At 55.2% G+C, this 17,769-nt stretch overlaps 1 protein-coding gene across 11 annotated transcripts in view; it reads left to right on the top strand.

The window, feature by feature from the left end:
• Positions 1-17,769, top strand: part of CAMTA1 (calmodulin binding transcription activator 1) — a 687,465-nt gene that overhangs the window by 538,090 nt on the left and 131,606 nt on the right. Inside the window, exon 1 of one of the 11 annotated variants that reach the window (XM_053280674.1) lies at positions 2,879-2,962. The exons of the other annotated variants lie outside the window; for them this stretch is intronic. The gene's annotated coding sequence lies outside the window, so the exon portion shown is untranslated. Of the gene's footprint in view, positions 1-2,878; positions 2,963-17,769 lie in introns of those variants that run through there. 11 annotated transcript variants of the gene reach the window in all.

Below are 17,769 nucleotides of genomic sequence, written 5' to 3'. Positions count from 1 at the left end.
AAGCCATAAATTGCAGCCCCATATCTGGCGGACTTCTGCAACGACCTAGAAGGCCTGCCACCGAGGCAGTGCAGCTGGGTGACTCGAGGGGGCTGGGAACGGAGTGCCAAGAGGTGGTGTCTGGAATCTCGGCAGCTGGAATCTCGGCGCTCTTCCGTTGGAATCCTCCTTGCGTGCCCCGCCTGGAATCCACTGCCTCCAGCCGCCAGGTCTTCCTCTCCTCTGCCCGGTCCCCGGTGCAGGGGGAAGCAGCTGGCCAGTTGGTCATGAATAATGCATCAGGTTAAAGGCCACCAAGGGAGGCGTCAGCGGTCAGAAAGGTCACATAAATGATTGTTAAGACCTAAACACCGCACGCAACTTTAGCGATGTGATTAATTGACTGGATCATATGAGCTTTTGCCTGCCTCGAGGAAGTTTAATGAATGAGTTGATTAGTTACAGAAAGTTGCTTCTCTGCAGAAACTCGGAGAAGGTCACTGCTGTCTCGCAAATAAGCCAGGCACGGAACGGCTTGGCTTCACGCCCCGGCCAGTTCAGCTGGTGTTAACCTCGAAATCTGGAAGGGGAAGTGAAGCATCAGCGCTCTAGACAGCGCAGCGGGAAGGAAACGTGATGACCTTCAAGTGGCCCTTGGCCTTCCTTTGCATGGCAACATCATCATTACACAGGGTCACAGCATTTCTTTCTCTCTCCCTTGCTCTCATCCCGTTTCCTGCTTCCCTTTCCCCTCCTCCTCCTCCCCGCTTTTGGTATATTGCAGGAACTCCATGCTTTCCCTCCTGTCCTATCTGGGGGGTGAAGGCACACCTGAGACTTCAAGAGTGGTGGAGGTGTTTGGCACCATCAATGCCCTCAAATGCACGAACAATGTCTTGTCTGGAAGAAAGCTCAGAAAATGGGCTGCATTTGCACATAACAAAGAACTGGAGGTGGACAAACCCACCGTTTCAATTTGAAGCCGTAAATAACAGCAAAGATGTTGGTCCAACCACAGTCCGGTAACCTCTGGTTTCAGGAGAGGGGAGCCCTCCCTCTTCCTGTTCTGCCGAAGCCACATCCCCCCAAGCTCGATACCGCTTGTGTCGCCAGACTGTAGACAAGGCATCAGCATGTCACCAGAGTGGCTGCCATTGGCCACAGTCTTAAAGGGGGCGTGCCAAGCGCGATTGTGCATTTTCGGATGCCCGCCCTCATGGAAAGGGCATTTAAATGCCATGCCGTGCCGTGCCGTGCCAACGCTTCTTCTGACAGTGATTGTACTGCCACCCTCCTAAGAGCCCTGCAACAGAACCGTCCACACAAGCACGATTTATGGGGAGGGTGTTCTTGGGGGACACTTTTTGGCTTTCACTCTGGAAAGGGAAAGGAATATGATGATTCCCTAGGAGGGGGTATTTAAATGAGAGAGGGCAAAGGATCTGGGGGGGGGATTGTCCCACTGTGACCTAGGATGCTCTTGTGCAGCCCATGGACACCAAACCAGTCTCCTGCTCTCCTGGCAGCTTGCTGCCAGCGGACTAGTCCTCTCATGAGAGGGCTAGTCTACTGGGGAGGACCATAGAGTAAAACACCCTCAGTCTTCGCATTCATGAGTTGAGCTAACCCAACAAAGGGGGGCCCCACTCTCTACGGGTCATGAGATAACCTTTGCACTGCAGCCCCCTCCTCCCTTGGGGACCCTTGCATGGACCCAAAGGAGATTGTGACGCTCCACGTGTCAGAGCCTAGCTGCGTGTGCAGACAAGGGGAACACCAGGTGTGGGGACGGATCTTTACTCTCGTTCAAAATTCCCAGGTTTGGGCCAGCGTTGTGACATATGCAGATCTGCTGCCGTGGGGAATTGCGGGAGAGGGGAGCCCTAGTTTCCAGCGACTGGAGGAGATCGGGTTTGCTGCTTTGGGGCACAAGCAAGGGCGCACATGTCCAAATGGGCAAACGGGTAGGCAGAGGGCACGCTTTGACCGCTTCTCGGTGGCAGTCGCGAAGACAGGGAGGGCAGTGGCTGGGATGCCCATCCCTGCGGCTTTCCACTATAGAGCAACCTGGCATCTGCTGCTGTGGCCTGACACTCTCCGTGGGAGAAGGGGGGATGCCGTCACACAGTGTGAGTGATTCTACGCAACAACACCCCTGTCCCAGAGATGGTTCTTCTCGTGAGTTGTAAGAGGGTGTCACCATGGCCTGATACCGCTCAGGAAGACCATCCATCGCCATCCCAGATGAGGAGTCTCCCCTCTCATTGTTGGCAGTGCTGCTCCTGCTGCCCGGCCCTTCTCATGAGTAAGCCCAGGGGCCACACAGATACCCCCAAGGGGAAGGGTCTTCCCCAACATATCTGTGCACAAAATATAAATTGGTTGGTCATGGTCTGGGAGGATGAAGCCATTTGGATCCGACGCAAGCACAGTGCAAATCCTTCTTTGCCATCGTGACTGAAGTAAGGGACAAATCCCTGCTTATGGCTGCCTTTTAAACCCGACCCTGGGCACACACACACCACTGCCAAGCCAACTGTTCCCCTCCCGGAGCGGTGATGAGGTGCCCTCCCTGCTGATGTTGCCACCTGGACAGGCGCGTAACAAGGATGGGGCAAGGGGAGGCAGTTGTCTGGGGGCCCCACTGCCTGGAGGGCCCCCCCAGAGGCCCCTCACGTGGCTCCCCATTGCCCCCTGCCCAGCCCCAAGGCCCCTCAGCCCCTCACCCTGTTTCCCCTCCTCTCTCCAGCTTGTTCTCCTGGCCGGCAATGGAGGCAGCAGCCCAGCTGCCAAGAGCTGCTTTCCTCCCGCCTCTCCGCTGATTGGCGGGTGGGCGGGGCTTCCAGGGAGGCCTCCTCCGTGTAGGCCTCAGTGAAGCCTGAACTCGAGTAGGGCCCAAGCCAGCCAGCAAGGAAGGAAGGAAGGAGGAGGCAGCCAGAGTGGCCACCCCTGTTCCCTGCAGCAGAAGACCCCTTGCTGCCAGGTAGAGTGTGAACTCCTTTTTGTGGTTACCTTTCCCACCCCCCAGATATATAGGGATCTGCTTGCCATGGGGCTTTGAAATGGGGGGGGGGAGGGACTGAGAAGTCTCTGACTCTTTATTTTAAAACAGCTGGGAAATTTTGCTGGCTTGAAAAAAACTACCTAAAAAGTCCTATAAGTAGCTTGTTTCATGGCAGAAAACTACAAAAACTTCTGGAAGAAACAGTATTATATTTATTTTATTCATTCATTGATAAATGCACTTCTGTTCAAGTTGTTTTGCAACCCAGGAGGTCTGAGGGAGAACGGTGAAGCCTGTGTGGTGCTTTTATTTTGTTTTATTTTTCTTGTGTGTGAACTGCTCCCCGATAACTTGCAGGGACTTCAGGGTCAATCTGGCCCACCTGTGAATGCAGCACCTCAGATGTGTGTTAAAGGGCTTTAAAAGCCTCCTGTGGAAAACCTCCTGGAATCGAACTTGACTGAATTTGTGCAGAATTCTGAGAAAACAGACACAGGCTCACCCTGCAGGGTTGAAAGTCTCCTTTGCTAATCTGCAGCGAGGGGCTTATTTTAATAATTTGTCTTTCTAGTGTGTTCTAGGCATTAAAAGTAGCACAGATGTATAGTACTCAATGTCTATCACTATATATTGTGACGTGTGCGTGTGTGTATTCAGTGAAATGTATTTCCAGGCAGCATGCTTATTTTGGAATATCAGACTTAAATCCTGGGGGGGGGGCTGGGGTGTGCGGAGGCCCTGGACTTTGAGGGTCTGGGGGCCCATTTTGAAATCTCGTCTCTGGGCCCACTCCAGCCTTGCTATGCCCTGCACCTGGAGTGTGTGTGTGCTTGTGAAGATACATCACGGTCACTTTCTTCTCGGGGAGAAAAGCACTGAGTGCCCATCCTGTCATCCCGTCCCGTTTTCCTCCGCTTGCCAGGAGGGAGGTGGGAGCTAGGGACAGCAGGGGCAGAGGGGATGCCCCTGTGGGGCTGTGCCGCTTGACAGGCTGACCAGCCTGGGATGGGACGAGGCATTTCTGGAAAAGTGAAATTGGAGGGAAGACTCAGCGTTCATCCTAGAGATGGAAGGAACTCTCTCTCTCTCCTCTCTCCATTTTGTCCACCTGTTGCCCACTTTCCATTGCTTTCTGTCCTTCTGCCTCCTGGCAAAAATCCCTGGATGGAGTTTCTGTTGTTTCTAGACCTCAAGGGGGCTTTCTGCACTCCCTATGAATCTTAGTCCGGTCTCTATAGACAAGAGGGTGCTCTGCTTCCCTGAACCTTTATGGCCGTAGAGCCCATAAAGCTGAGCTAGATTGCTCGTTGGTTTCTAGTGTCTTATGGTTTTATTATTGTGTTACGTGGTTTTGTGTCCAAATATTTACTTTAATTTGCCATTGCCCCTAAAGGAACAGTGGCTTTTACTAGTAAACACAGAGCAACAGTTGAAACAACTAAGGCCACATGACTTCTGTTCTAACGCAAGCAGAGGTTTTGGATTTTGTGCAATCTAATTCCGATTCAAGTTCTGGCAGTCTGTCCAGCTCAATTAGAGCGACTTCCCAGCAGGAAATTGGTCCCTGGATCATTAGGTACTATTTGGAGCCCCAGAAGGGTCTCAGTTACCAAGAGAAAGTGTGTGTGTGGGGGGGGTGCTGCCTATGGCTGGAATCCAGGTATCCTGAAAGGGTTAACTACCCAGAAAGACACTCCTCTTCCAAACACCCCTTCAGAACGACCCTCCACCCCGTCTGATTCCAACGGCATTCTGTTCCCCGAGTGATCTCATCAATAGGCATCTCTTCCACAGGAAGAAAGAACCCGCAGCCCTTGTCATAATTATTGATGGGGGCTGTCGCAGGAGCTGGAGGCAGGCTTGAGCCAGCGGCCATGGGCCTTGATGTGGCCAATAGTTCCAAATTGCTCTCCGTGAAACCCGTGTGACAGTCTCGAGCACGTTTGGGAGAATAAAGTCATTTTGATCTGACGCAAGCACAATGCAAATCCCGCTTTGCCGCCGTGATTGCAGCGAGCTATTGATTATGCCAAGTCCACACATTTTCCTCAATCACACATCTTATTTGCGTGTGATGCATTAAAAGCATTGCCTGTGTGCGCTCAGCACAGCAGCCAGAAGATACGATGCTGCAATAGACGGGAGGGTCCGGGGACAGCCTCCTCCGAGGCTCTGTTTCTGGTGCTGTGCTTTCGTGCCAGACTGGACGCGTGGCAGCAGCCCTTGTCTGGGGCAGAAAGGGACGGGCACCAGCCCCAACCTCCAGGCCTGGCTCCACAGTGCTCATCCCAGGAGCCCTGGAGATCTGGCGCCAGCATTTCCCTGCTTGCTGGGCCACAAACCCCCTCCCCAATCACCGGGGAGGGGGGGTCATCTCCATGCCTGCCTCCATGGAATGGCCCGGGGTCCCTCTCTTTGCAGTCTCTGGGGTGTGGACGTTCTCAGGCGTCAAGGTACTGCTGGGCGTGGCTCAAACCTCCGGAAAATCCAGCAGAGGTTTCAGCCATAGCTGTGCATTTGTAGGGAAAGGGGGGGGCCCAATTCCTCCTCTGGGTCACTCTGCCTGACATTTCACTTTCCTGGATTCCAGTTTCAGCAGAAGCATTTTTAAAAATTTATTCCTGAATGGGAGCCTAAGCCATTCGCTGCAGCTTATGGTTGCTCCAGTTCATTACCAGTACGGACGTCTGTATTGCTAAAAAGTGCAAAGAAAGCCATCTTTATGTGTTCACATATGACTGCTGACCCTAACCACACACACACACACACACACACACACCCCTGATACTACCATTTGTAGAATCGCATCAACTTTGCTTGATGGTGGGGTTTTGCCAGTGTTTGTTAGCATGTGTGTGCAGCAGTCAAAACAGAGCACTCTGTTTAAAAAAAGAAGAAAAGGCAGAAAATGTAAATGATGGAGGCTTCTAAATGCATTCAGAACTTCAAAAACTGTGGGAAAATTCAGATGAGGGTTTTGGAAAGCTGCCTGCATTTGGAGTTGACAGTTTACACGCCGCCGGCCGCGTGGGTGGGAGGGAGGGAGGGATCCTCTGTGGGAGACGTGACTTCAGAGGCGCTTCCCTCCTCCCTGGTGGTGTGTCAGACTCCTTCCAGTTGGAATTCCAAGCTGTGATTGACGGTGGGACGGGGGGGGGGCGGTGTGTGCTGACAAATGGGAGCCCAACTGCAGAGCGTTTGCGTTTGAGGCAGGGGTCGCTCCTCCGGGTAGTAGATAAACTTCCCAAATGAGTTTCCCCACACAGCTTCCTCCCCCCTCTCTCCAAAGCCACCCACTGTGGAAAAGCACTTGGCCTAACATAGCTCCTCAGGGGGCCCGAGCAACCCCCCAGTTTATTTTAATGGATGCTTGTCAAATTACTGATCAGAGTAAATGCAGGCTCACCTAGAGCCTGAATATTTCATGGAAAGCTCTCCAATAAAGAGCAGGATTGATTTGCAACTGTCACTTGTGATTTAAACACGCCGTGAAAACATCGGGATATAATTAGTGACAGCCCATTTTCCCCTCTTTCTCTGGTTCGCGGCCCCTTCCCCCCCGGGGTTGCTCCCTGAGATCTCATCATCCCAGAGCCGTTCCTCACTGGGTGCTGCTCACACAAGGAGCCGCCTCCCCTCCCACCCCGTCCAATCCACCACGGTGCCAAGTAGCTCTCCTTTTAAAGGCTGGCCTCAGAAGTCGCTCCGCCACACACCCCCTGCCAGGAAAAACGCCACTCGCCTGACCGGACAGCCCACTTGGTTTTGGTTCCACCCTTCTGTCCACCTGGGGGCGGGGGCGGCTGCTCCTCGGTGCCATATTCCTCCTTCTCCTCTGCCCTCCCTGCCTTGGCCTTCACTTGCCCAATGGTCCAGTTGGCTGTGGCAAGCCAAGTGCTTCTGCTTACAGGCATCCATGGCATCGGAGAGAGGTAGCCCTGCACCATCCTCGACCAAAGCATGTCCTGCCCGGTGACCCCTACGGGGCGCCAGAAGCCATTCCATGCCAGGCGCCGCTCATCAGCTGCGTCTTCGCCTGACCCGCCATGTTTCCCTTGGCGCCGCCCCACATGTGCTGGATCCCGCCCAAGCTGGGCCCCTGAGCCTCCACCTGGCCTGGGGCTCTGGCCTCCGAACCTCTCCAGGGGTCAGTTACTTTAACCAGAAGTTATTGGTTGGACATGAGCTGAAAAGTGCTTGGAACAGAAATTTCTCCAAGGTGATTTTCAAAAGATAATTTCAGGGTTCATTGAAGGAGAAACATCAGAGGATTTTCTCAGCTGGGAAGAGAGCTGGTCTTGTGGGGGTGAGCATGAATTGTCCCCTTTGCTAAGCAGGGTCCATGCTGGTTTGCATTTGGATGGGTGACCATATGTGGGCGCTGTGAGATATTCCCCGCAGGGGACGAGGCCGTAGCTCAGTGGTAGAGCATCTGTTTTGCATCCCCAAGGTCCCAGGTTCACTCCCTGGCAGCATCTCCTCCAGTAGGGTTGGGAGAGACTCCTGCCTGCAACTTCAGTTTCAGAATGTTTGAGGGTCGTTGTTCTTTGCTCAACTAGGCTATGGGCTTTGTGCTAGAATCGCTCACTTTTCCTGTGTGCCTCTGTATCTTCTCCCCACCCATCCCGCCTCCATCCCTTCATCTGTCCTCAGAGGGCAGGCCAGACTGCTGCCCCACAAGAACAACCCCTGCCGTTTGCTAGGCAGGACTCTGCTTCTCTCCCCACTCCAGCCCTATATTTCAGAGCAGGGACTGGACGTGGCCAGTGTGTGCAGACACACACCCACACACCCCTCTGGCTGTTGATGGGCTGGCTGCCTTTGAAAAGAGAGAGGCTGAGAAGAGTGGCTGGACTCCTGGGTAGCCTCGTGGGGTTTTGCTACTTGGATCGGTGAGTCTGCAGCGGCTCTGATTGGCTTCCTTAATATGATTTTGTTGTGGTTGTTTGTCTGCTTTCAAAACAAATGGCCTCACAGATGTGGAGGCTGCTTCTGGAGCCTCATGAAGATTTCATAAATCTGGCCTCTGATTCAAGGTGATGATGAGAAGGCCGGGATGAAAGGCAGCCTTCCATCTTGTTACACTGCCTGTGTGCTCTGCAAGGCCGCAGTGCCCGGCCTAGGAGTGGAATAAATCACACCGCCTGTCCATCACGGAGCGCCGTACCAGTAAGGGCCCAATATCCCCACTCTCTGGAGAACCGTTTCCGGTATGGCTGAGTCTTCCCACCACACACACACGCACGCAAACAACAGTGCACCAAAACCACCTTGTATTCTTCATCCCAGTGGCCTAGAGAATACTGCAACTCCAGCGTGCTGAACCCAGCTATGTGTAGATATATGTGTGTATCTATGGATGGATGGATGGAGGGTGCTGTTCCCCACAGCTGCATCTCAGACTGCCATTCAGAACTTCTCGGGGTCCAAGCTGGCCCACCATTGAAGCCTTGAGCCAGTTTCAGGTCTTGGCATCCCACACTTTAGATAGAAAACCATATTTGTTTATTTTATTGATCACAAAGAGAGGATACATCTAGATAATAAACAGGGTCTGTCTAAAGAGCACCAGGGAAAGGCATCAGGGAGTGAGCCTCGGCCGAGTCCCCCATTCCTGGCTGGGGCCCATGGGAGGTGGGGCTTCTGGCCAGATGGGAGTGGGCAGGGCCACTGAGAGCTCACTGTGCCCACAGCCCCTTGGACCCCACAGGGGCCCTGCTCTGAGGAGGCTTCCGGTGGCTCCTGCTGGGGGTCTGGCAGGGTGGTTGAGTGGGGCCCCTGGGACTGTGGGTGGGTTGGGGGGGGGATTGGAGCCGGGGGGGGTGATTGGAGCCGGGGGGTGATTGGAGCCAGGGGACGGGTGCGGAAGAGCCGCCTGGGGAACACCCATTTGCAGATGGGAAAGGGTGAGCCCTGGCCAGGCCTTTCTCCTCTCGCTTTAAAGCCAGGAGGAAGGGGGTGATCTGGACTGTGGGCTTCACACCTGTCCGTAGTTCAAAGAGGATTCTAATTTCCTCCCCTCTGGGCGGTGAGAGGCAAAGTGGCCCTATCTCCTGGGTCAGATAAGATTAGGGGATTGGTGCAGGGAGGGTCTGTGTGAGACCCTCTGTGTGGAGTGATGCTCTCCCTTCAAGATGATGGAGGTCTGCGTTTGTCACACCTGCCGGTTCAGTCAACGGGGTTCTGCTCTGGCTCCTCCCCCCCCCCCAATCAAGCCCCCTAGAATATACTGAGTGAACTGTTCAGGAGGAACGGAGTCTGGGTGACCCCAATGTCTCTGCCGCTCTGGGACAATGATGGGGCAGAGCCTTGCCTCTCTGGACTTGCACACCCCGCTGGTTCCCCACAAACACAGCATGAGTGCGGGGGTCGTTCTCTCCTCCTTGGCCTAACAAATGCAATTTGGCTTCCCGACTCGAATCTCTCCCAGATTGGCAGCCTGGCTTCCCACTGTACAGGCGTCCGGGGAGTGGATTAGCTTTTTAATTTAAAAGCTTCTATTTATAGAAGAAGCAGCGAGACACTGTTTTATTTTAGAGATGCACGTACCAAAAAAAAAAAAAAAAGATAGCAAGCCTTACAACTTGGTTTGGACTTGGTGGGGAGGAACCCCACCGCAGCTCAAACAGCCAAAGATCTGAGCCTTCAGGAATGATAATGAAAGAGAACCCCGAGCAGATTCAGAGGAGTTGGACTGAGCTGTGTAGTAAATAAAGCTGAGCTCTCTCACTTTGCATTCAGTGGTGGGAGTGGGGGTCTGGAGCGTTCCGCAGTCCTCATTCAGTTATGGATTTTCCCAGTCCTGTCCAGATTCAGGACACTTGAGGTAAAATCCAAAGGAAACCAGGAGGACTGTCTTCTCCCAGCGGAGCCTACCTGGCCTCCTCCAAGTTAGTCTTCGGAGGCCTGCTCGGGATTTCTCTGCTGCCGGGGGTTGATTTCATGGAGGCTGATTTGGCACAGGGTCTTTTGAACAGGGGCTCTGAGGCTTTGGAAACCACTCCCCAGTGGGGATTCCTTCTGCCTCAGTCTCTTAGCCAGTCTTGTGGTAGCGAGCATGAATTGTCCCCTTGGTGAAGCAGGGTCTGTCCTGGTTTGCATTTGGATTGGAGACCCCGTGTGAGCACTGTAAGATATTCCTCTGAGGAGATGGGGCTGTAGCTCAGTGGAAGAGCATCTGCTTTGATGCAGAAGGTCCCAGGCTGGATCCGTGGCAGCTTCGCTTGGTAAGGCTGGGAAACAGGAGCGGATCGTATCTATGGGCAAAGTGAACTTCTCAGTCAGCCACGTTGTCTCTGCCTCCGTTTGTGGGCCTCCTGCCTTGCTCTGTTGTTCCCTTCTGCTCTTGTCTGCAGCTTGCTGCCTCTTTATGAGTTGTGAGGGTGGGTGATGGTAGCACAGAACAAATGAAAAGCCCCAGATCTTTAAAAATATTAATATCAATAAGGCAGGAGCCAATAAACATGCTCACTTTTGTTTTGCAAAGTGGGTGGTCTTAGAAACAGCCTTATAAACCAATCAGATAAAGGCAAGGCTGATTGACTCCTCGGGCAGCCAATCAGAGCACCCAGAGGGTGGGCAAGTCTTTTTATTTTAGCTACTCAGAAGACTCCAATCACCATTTTAGTCAGACAGCAGGTGGGCTTTCTGGCTGTTGGTAAATCTGACTTTTTGCTGGCTTCTTTGTGTTTGTTTGGAGGAGAGGAATGCAACCTCTGCTTTCTCTCCCTTGCTCTCTGATCTGATCTGATCTGTATGCAAAGCATTGTGGCCCATTTTCAAAATGGCATGCCATAAAACATTGGAAGGAACAGCAAACAGTAAGACTGGACTAATTAGATTAGAGGCTGGCACAAGGAGCCAGAAAGTTCTGGATTTCTGAGTCTAAGCTGCTTTTCAAATAATTGCAGAAGTGGCTTTCCATGTGGGTGCGGTGTACGTCAAGAAGGAATGGATTCTGTTGGAAGGAAAATAATTTTTAAAATCCATTTGCTATGCAGCGAGCTAACCAAGTTTTTCTCTGGATTGTGGCCAGTAACTGTAACATTAATATGCCCACTGGGGGTTATGATTCATTGGGCAAGGATTAAGGAAGTGAACTCTATTAAAAACAAACAAACATTTGTTGTTTGCTAGGATGGGACACCCAGGCTAAGTGGTGGACACCCAAGGTGGGCAGAGAGTGCATCTTTGCTCCCCATGGTGTCCTCTAAGTGACAGGAGCTGCAGCAGGCATCATTGAAAAACCTGTGCTTTTTCTATTATTTATGCATGCATTTTTGAAGTAGGCAGGCAGAGCTGCCTTGTAACTTCAGAATGCATTTGCTCTCCACTTCTGTAGCTGGTCTCTGCTTTACCTGTGGCTTCTCTAGAGATTTATTTGCTCTTCCATGTATAGCCTGTGCTTCCTCTAAGAAGCCCAGAGTGGTGCTCATGGTTCCATTTCTCCTCCTCACAGCCCTATGAGGAAGGTTATGCTGAGAGAGAAGTGACTGTCCCAGAGTCACCCAGTGAGTTTCGTGGCTGAATGGGGATTTGGACTTGGATTTCCCCAGTCTAGTCCAGCACACTAACCACTGCACCACTCTGGCTCAGAGTTCTTTCTGGTGGTCGTGGTGATTATTTATTAGAGGTGTTCATTTTTGAAATAATAACCAGGCAGACAGAGTTGCTCTGGTGCCTTCGGAGTGCATCAACTCTCCACAGAAGCAGCCTTTTGTAGCTGGTCTGTGCTTGACTTGTGGCTTGTACAGTTCTCTTCATGTGTGTGTTTGCTTGTGTTTTGATCCTGCCGTGTTAGATGCAAAACTACACACTACTCTAGCCCTGTTAAGCACTATAAAGCAGCTGATGTTTTCTCTATTTTTCTGCATCTCCGCTGATGAGCAACTGAGATTTGTGTGCTTGTGTTTGTATTTTGATCCGACTTGTTAGCGACAGATCTGCCCTCTGCCAGCTACTGCTCAGGCACCCGCCTAGTCCTGGCCCCACCTCTGCAGCTGCTCACAATTTGCTCCACCCCTCACTCCCTATGGCTCCACCCATCACCAGCCCTGCCCAACGCACACTCACGCACGCACGCACCCCAGTCCCAGCAACCAGCAGCAGCAGCCACTACAAGGGGGGCCACTTTAATTCCTCTCTCCCCTTCTCTAGAAGCTGAACGGGGTGGCTCTTGGTTCCTGGGGCTAAGCACGGCCACTCTGTGTGTCCTGAGCCTGCGGCTGGTGAATGGAAGCAGCTCCTCGGAGAAGTCGCGCAGGGCTGGGCTTCTCTTTTGGAATGGGAAGTGTCGGCTGCAGCTCATGACTTGTCAGCCAGCCGTGGGCATCGTCCGCTCTGTCTGGGTGCAGAGTTTGGGTGGTGGCGGCCTCTCTCTCGGCCAGGCTGCCCTGCCTGGCTCCCATTCCTTGGCCCGTGGCTGTCTGGACACAGCATGCCAGCAGAGTCACGTGTGGCTGTTCTTGGTCAGATGCTTCTTCCCATCCCACTCTGTGAGGCCTCCACGCCCACAGGCTGGTGAAGTTCTCTCCGCTCATGCCTCTGACGCTTCCCTAGGCAACGGCGGCGTCTGTGTCCTCCCAGCACTTGCAGCCGGTGGGAGAGGCTGGAAGGCAGAGGCTGCTCTCCCTCACCGGCAAGCCAGGCGTGGCTCAGGGAGGGGCCTCTCTCGTGGTTTTTGCTAGGGCATCGCGCGCGAGCTTCACGTCTCCCCGACGCTGGAGGCCCGGTCTACCCGGCCTCAGCCCCTGGGAAACAGCAGCAAAGGGCACATGCACGATACATACACAGAATTAAAACATGGGGGGGAGGAGTGTTCCCAATAGGGTGGTTTCACTTCGAGAACAAGAAAGACCAGGAAATTTGGAACTCCCAAATCCAGGAAGACATTTGAATGAGGCACATTTTCAGACGCATTGCTCAAGGAAAGGGATCCGGGTGCATCCGCGCCTGTTCACGGGGCTACAGCAAAGCCTTGAGGCCAAGCTGGGAAGATGTCCGGATGCAGGAAGGGCCTCGGACTGAAGGCCAGGCTCGGCCAGCTGAGGTCCCCCGAGGTGGTTGGAGCCCAGCCACAGCTGCCTTGGAAGTCCAGCAGCATCTGGGGGGCCGAGCTGGAGAAACCCGGGCTTAAGCCCCTTGGAATGTAGGATTGGCCAGGCCCTCCGGATGGCCACTGGATGAACCCTCTGGCTGGAGGAAGGAGGGGAAGGCCTCCTTGTGTTTTCCTGGGAGAAGCCTGCGTGCTCCCCCCCGCCAGCTCCAGGCAAGCAGAACCCAGGTGGAGTTTGGTGTTGGCGTTTTCCTGCACAGCAAAGCAGCAGCTCCCTGCTTCTCCCCCACACACCCCCCACCGCCCACCCCCCGTGCATTTCTACCTTGAGCCTCCCAATTTCCATCTGGAAACACCCCCGGTTGTCGAGGGGCCTCTTATCTGCCGTTTCCAGAACTCCTGCGCCTGGAGATGTCTTCCGGCGGGGCAGCCTGCTCCTCGTGGAGCTGTTACAAATGAGGGCTCCTCCTCAGAGATGATCGCGCTCCGTTCCCCAGGACTTCCCTCCCTCCTCCCTCCCATTCCTGAAGTGTTCGGGGATGGAAGAGATGACGAGCATTGAGCCTGGGGAGCAGCCTGGCCCAGACAGCTCAGCTAGGCCCCGTTTGGGAGTGGGGCAAGAGCGGAAAAGGGTCCCCTCGGGGCAAATGCTGGCGGGGCTTCTCCTTCCCTTGCGGAGGCAGAGAGTCAGAGGCGCCCCGTACCTTCCTGCAGAGGCACAGAGGAGGAGTGCAGGCCCTGCCCCTCTGATGGGTGGCCGGCCAGCCCCTTCCTTGGAGGAGGACGTGCATTGAGGGACTACCCTCCTCCTGAGTGCACCGGCAACCCCCACCCCGCAGAAGGAAGAAGGCCACGAGCTCTTCCGAGGGAGAGAGCTGGCACACCTGGGGGGCACCTGCAGCCACCCTGTGCCAGGCAGGAAAGACCAAGCCCTGCTCGTCCCGCTGACACCCTCCAGGGCATGCCCGCCATGCCTCCCCCCCACACCTCTCCCTTTTCTGCAGCAGGGCAGCCTGTGCTCAGAGCCACCCCTGGATGAGCTGCAGGTGGCTCCACTCTATCCTTCCAGAACCGAATAGGAACAGAGGCAGCTGCCATAGACTGAGTCAGACCATCGGTCCATCTGGCTCAGGATTGTCTTCACAGACTGGCAGCGGCTTCTCCCAGGTTGCAGGCAGCAGGAATCTCTCAGCCCTCTCTTGGAGATGCTGCTGCCAGGGAGGGAACCTTCAGCTCTTCCCAGAGCAGCTCCATCCCCTGAGGGGGGGAATCTCTTCCAGTGCTGTCACTTCTAGTCTCCCTTTCATATGCAACCAGGGCGGACCCTGATTAGCTAAGGGGACAAGTCCTGCTTGCTGCCACCAGACCAGCTCTGGTGAATGTCGGTGGTGTCCGCCACCACCTCAGCTCCGTGCTGAGGACCCTGAGCCAGGGGGAGGGAGGCCAGGTGTAGGTGGCCACCCAGGACCTGCAGGCACCGTCTCTGCCAGGGCGGTCTCCTGCTCCGCTTGCCCTGCTGCGTTCCAGACCCCTCACATCAACACGGGCCACGTATTGTTGTCACAGGTTGAAATTAATGTCCTCTGATATGAAGCCAGGCAGCAAAACAATACCATCAAAATTAGAGAGTAATTTTAGTCGCTGTAGTCATTAAGATAAAAGGCCCACTAATGAGCAGAGCCTTACTTGGTTCTGGTATCCTAATTTAATTGGATTTAAAAGGAGAAAAGAGAAAAGCAGGAGAAAGAAACCGCGTCCTGACATGTGGTGCACACTGTGGTGCCTGGACACGGAGGACCTGCGCGGAACCGTCGCTGGGCGCCTCTGAAACGCCTTCCCGGGAAAGGAGGGAAGTGGGCCTTTTCGCCAGGGGCCGCAGCAAGCTCGGGTCTGCTCCCGCCGGGGGTGGGAGGCCACTGGAGAGGCCTGGCGGAGCCCCCCAGCGGCGAGGAGGAGGCGCGCTCGGGAAGCCTCCCGTCCTACTGCCGTCTCCCTTCTGCCAGAGCCCCTCCCAGCCAGCAACCGCCATGTGGGGACAAAGAGGTATCCCTCGCAAGGGTGTCGTGAGGATTTGACCGAGATCGTGCCTGTCAAGAACACAGGACCCTCAAGAGCCCTGGACAAATGTCAAATGTCCTGCTGACATTCCTGGCCTGTGCTCCTTGTGGGGGGTGGCCAAGGTGAGCAGCTCTGTCCTGCTCCCATCAGGGCCTTCGGCCGCTGTGGCTAGGGATTACTAAATTAAGGAGCCCCTGGTGGCTGCGCCACAGCGCAGCGCAGCCCGTGAGCCGCCGTGCAAGAAGCCGAGTCCGTCCACCGAGTCCAGGCATGTGCTGGGAGGCAGGCAGGCGGGTACCCGCCGCCCACCAGCCCTCCGCCCCACCAGGCCTGTTGGCCGAGGACGAGCCCCGAGGGTCGGGCTGGCTAGAAGGCAGCTCCCTGGGGCCACAGCCCTTGTGAACGGCGTCCCCCCTCGCGAGGGCCAGGGCAGCTCAGACCGTAACACCCCACCCCACCCCCACTCTCTGTGGCATCTTGCGCCAGTCCTGCAAGGGGCCACGCAGAAGAAGGCCCCTTGGCAGCTCAGGGCAGCAGGGCAAGGTTAACCTCGCCAGCCGGAGGGGGAAGCCGAACTTGCCAGTCAGCAAAAGCAGCGGGGGGGGGAGGCAGAGCCCCCCGTCTGCCGGGCTCCCACAGCCTCTGGCGGAGCAAGCAGGCCCCGTTTCCAGAGCAGGAGGCCATCCATCACTCTCCCACTGCCTCCCCACTCCAGGAGGAATGAAATGTGGGACAGGAAGAATTATGGCCCTGACAGCTGCTCAGTGCCAGGTGTTTATGCAAATCCACACAGGCGCTTCCGTCCTGCAACTGCAAATGAAAAATGCCGGCGCTGAACAGACCCTCTGCTCTTCCCCTCCAAGACTGGCACAAACTAGCACTGGAGCAGGCTTCGAACAGAGGAAGCTGCCATCTGCGGAGTCAGACCCTTGGTCTATCTAGCTCATTGTTGTCTTCAGAGACTGGCAGCAGCTTCTCCAAGGTTGCAGGCAGGAATCTCTCTCTCAGCCCTCTCTTGGAGATGCTGCTGCCAGGGAGGGAACTTGGGACCTTCTTCTGCTCTTCCCAGATCTGCTCCATCCCCTAAGAGGGGAATCTCTTGCAGTGCTCACACTTCTGGTCTCCCATTCACATGCAACCAGGGTGGACCCTGCTTAGCTAGGGGGACAAGGAGGTGCACCCTCACGCCATCCAGTGGAAAGGCCAGCCCAGCTCACAACCGTCTGCCTCACTGCAGCTGAGGAACAGGGAAGAGGCCTCAGGGCAGGTCTGAGCCATCGTGATCTCCTCCGGAGCAAGGGGAGGCCTCCCCTGTGCGCACAGCCATGTCCCCAAGTGACCCTCGTCCTTTTCCTGCAAAAGCAGGTGGCCGGCTGCTAGGAGTTGGGCCTCCCAGGGTTTCCCAGGAGACTTCCTGGTGTGTCCCAAGCAGCCCAGGTTGCCTCCCTGCTGCTTCAGCCTCTTGGTTCTCTGTGCCGGGCTCCATATCTGAGGCTCTTTTCTGCGCACGGTCAGCCTCATCAGAGAGGAAGCCGAAGTCTGCCTACTTGGCATTTTGCTTTGCGTTTTGTTTCGTTTCAGAGCGGTTCATCCTCGTTGCCTCCGGTTCCCTTTAAATCACTGCCATTTTACTTCTTCGTTTCGTTCTGTGCCATACAGGTTTCCTCCTGATCTTTCCAGGCTCACCTGGGTATTTGTCCTTCGAGATTTCATCTAACATCTCATGATGTTGTGTCTTTTGATTCCCTTAGAAGATGGTGTGTGTGTTTGAAGCATTCTAACACCTTGAACAGTGAGATGCTGGAGGGGCCTCAAGCATCTTGGCTGGGAAAGGCCTCTCCCTGAGACCCTGGGGCGCTGCTGCCTGCCTGTGCGGGCAGACCCTGGGCCAGGTGAACCATGCCCTGGCTCCGCTGGAGGCAGCTGCCTGTTTCTGTGTGAGGAGAGGGCTGACTTGGCTATCAAGAGCTCCCTTTCAGGCTGCTGCCTGGGGCGCCCCTTGTAGTCTCCGGGCCACCTTGTTGGACCCACAGCCTCCTCCCTCTAGGGGGAGCCCATCGGCTGGGGCGTCTGCCTGGTTGCCTGAGCTCCTGCCCCAGGGCGTGCCTGCCTGCTTCTCTCTCCAACTGGGCCTGGGGCTTCCCTTGGGGCTCCTGGCGACTAGCCTCCCGCTGGAGACCAAATCCACTCCTGCAGCGCCCACTGAGCAGCGCCCCCTTCCTGCTTCCTGAGTTGGTTCTGCAATGGGCCATTTCCACAGGTTGCAGAATTATGACCCAGCTGGTGGCCAGAAGTGGGAAGGGTCAGCCAGGTGGGCGCCTTCCCCCAGCTGCCAGCAGAGGGCTGGCTGGGACACCCCGTGCCCCCTGCCGCTCCGGGATTCATCTTGAGTCAGGGTGTTTCTGTTTGAGCTCCCCGGCCCCCTTTTGCCCTTCTGCTTGCCCTTCCTCTTGAGGAGTCCATCGGGAGAACCCATCCAGTTGTGCCTCGCAGAGTCTGTCACAAGGCCTTGTGCTGCTTCTCTCGTGCACCTTGGCAAAGGTTCTGGGAGGGAAACCAGGGGGTGTGCCTGTGCTGGGCAGACGGGGAGCCGGAGCCGAGGGAAGGTCCTCAGCGAAGGTCCCCAGCCGGGGCAGACCGAGGCCGGACTCCAGCCCCAGACTTCCTTGGAGCA

Source organism: Hemicordylus capensis, chromosome 16 (genome assembly GCF_027244095.1).
Source record: "Hemicordylus capensis ecotype Gifberg chromosome 16, rHemCap1.1.pri, whole genome shotgun sequence".
Taxonomy (NCBI): domain Eukaryota; kingdom Metazoa; phylum Chordata; class Lepidosauria; order Squamata; family Cordylidae; genus Hemicordylus; species Hemicordylus capensis.
Note: the sequence above shows the minus strand (reverse complement) of the source record. Positions and strands in the feature narration are given on the sequence as shown.